At 56.2% G+C, this 1951-nt stretch overlaps 1 protein-coding gene across 1 annotated transcript in view; it reads left to right on the top strand.

Annotated features, from left to right (window-relative positions):
• The window catches only part of HSD11B2 (hydroxysteroid (11-beta) dehydrogenase 2), a 14855-nt gene that overhangs the window by 10609 nt on the left and 2295 nt on the right, over nucleotides 1-1951 (top strand). The gene's annotated exons all lie outside the window — the stretch shown is intronic.

Raw genomic sequence — 1951 nt, 5'->3', positions numbered from 1 at the left:
AGCACAGCGGATGGGAAGCTGAGCAGCGTCGGAGACCTTAAATAACACCAGAGCATCCTCACTCTCTCAGCCCCGGGCCTCCTGCCAGCCTCCCAGAAGGTTTTTTTTTGTGTGTGAATAAATGAGAACTTCCGAAACAAGCCCTCTGACCGCCTTGCTCCTCTAAGGCAAAACAAACCCTGCCTGGCTCGGACAGCACGTGGCCATGTTTGTTCCCTCCTTTCCAGACTTGCCTGAAACAAGCTGACAAACCTGTCTGTCTCAGGTTTTTGGGATGTTTCCCAGGGTTTTGAGGCTCATGAGGTGATAGGAAGCTTTATGTTTGGACTAGAAGTTTTTCTTGCCAGCTGTGTGGGAGCAGTGCAGGTAACCGTGTGCCATCAGCTGCATCATGGGGAGGCCGTGGCCACAAGCACTTTTATTTTTAAACCTTATCTTTATTGCAGTTTTCTCCTGCATTGCTGGGAAAGGTGAAATGCACCTTATCTGTTTGTCTGCTGGCAGCATGAGCTGTTCCTGCGGAGGCGAAAGGTGGATGTGCCGCGCCGGCAGCACCTTCACATTCCCTGTGGCACTGGGGCCGTGGGGGTGATGCCAGGGCAATGCCAGGGTGATGCTGAGCCAGCCTGGCACACATCCATGATGGGTGCTGGGTGTTGTGTGGGAAAAGCAGGTCCCCTGCAGCCCCTTCCTGCCAGCTGAGCACCTCCGGGGTGTGTTATCACTCTGGCCTCTGGCCAGGGGCTTAATTATGGGTTTCTGATGCAGCAATAAAGTAAAGCTGAGTTGGGGCCTGGCCCAGAGATGCTGAGCTGATGGCTTAGCTGGCACCTCAGGAGCTGGAATTGCCCTGATCCCAGCCTAGGGGTGCAGAAGAGGGGAGCAGCCAGTACCTGTACCCCATCTTGAGGCTGGTGGGAAGGGTGCTGGGATCTCATGGGGTGACAGTCCCCAGGATCACTGTTGAATCCATCCCAGGGTGGCTCTGGACACCAGACAGGGCCCCTTCTCAGGGATGTCCTAAGGAGCACCCTAGGGTGCCAGGCAAGAGGGTGCAGGGCCATTGGGCTGCCCTGGCAGCACTCCCCTGTTAATGGTTAATGTGACTGGGCAGTGGCAGTGGCATGGACTTCCCAAGCTATCAGCACTGCCATCGGCCCCAGGAACAGCCTGTACCTTGCTACTGCTGTTTGTTTGCATCCTGCTCCACCCTGGCCACCAGCCTTGCCACCACCCCACAACACCCAACTCCTGCCCAGGCTGTCCCCCAGCCACCCCGAGGGTGGTTTTGTGGGTGACAGTGTCACCTGCAGTGCCCCTGTTTGAGCTGAGATGGAGGAGATGAGGCTCGGACTGGGTATGGAACACCCAGTGCTCTCTAGAGTGGGATGCTCCCTTGAAAGATGCAGGTCGACAGGAGCAGACCAGAATTCCTCTTTTTTTCTTTCCTCCCTCTTTTTAATCCCCTCATCCCCCAGCCAGGTGAGGGGGGCTGCTCTGCTTCTTGACCACTCTTTCTGGGGGGCAAAAAAAGCATTTGGGGAAAGGCAGCATTTTCCATGGAGCCTTATGCCAGCTCTGAACAGTGCCTGATGGAGCTTTTGGAATCTATTTTGAGGCTTGATGGCTCCCACCCCACATGGCTGCAGGGCTCTGGGCTGTCCCAGTGCCTTGCTGGGGCCTGCGGGTTCATCTGCACCTTGAATCAGAGGCACTGGGGGTGATGGGAATGCAGATAAGGGAGTGTTTTCTTCCTCCCGCTTTTGTGAGAGAGAAAATAGCAACTCTGCAACCTGTGAATGCCCCAGGGCAAGGTCAAGTCTTGGTGGGTCAGGACCTGCAGCAGGGTGATAAGCCGAGGTGGTGGTGCCCAGGCAAGGGGAACTGAAGCTGGGGTGGAGGTATGGTACCTGGGGTTTGTCCCTGGGGATGGAGAGGCAGAGCTAGGGGG

The sequence above is a fragment of the Acanthisitta chloris genome, unplaced genomic scaffold (assembly GCF_000695815.1).
Source record: "Acanthisitta chloris isolate BGI_N310 unplaced genomic scaffold, ASM69581v1 scaffold5463, whole genome shotgun sequence".
Taxonomy (NCBI): Eukaryota; Metazoa; Chordata; class Aves; order Passeriformes; family Acanthisittidae; genus Acanthisitta; species Acanthisitta chloris.
The sequence above is the reverse complement of the archived record's forward strand: the minus strand, read 5'-3'. Positions and strand labels throughout refer to the sequence as shown.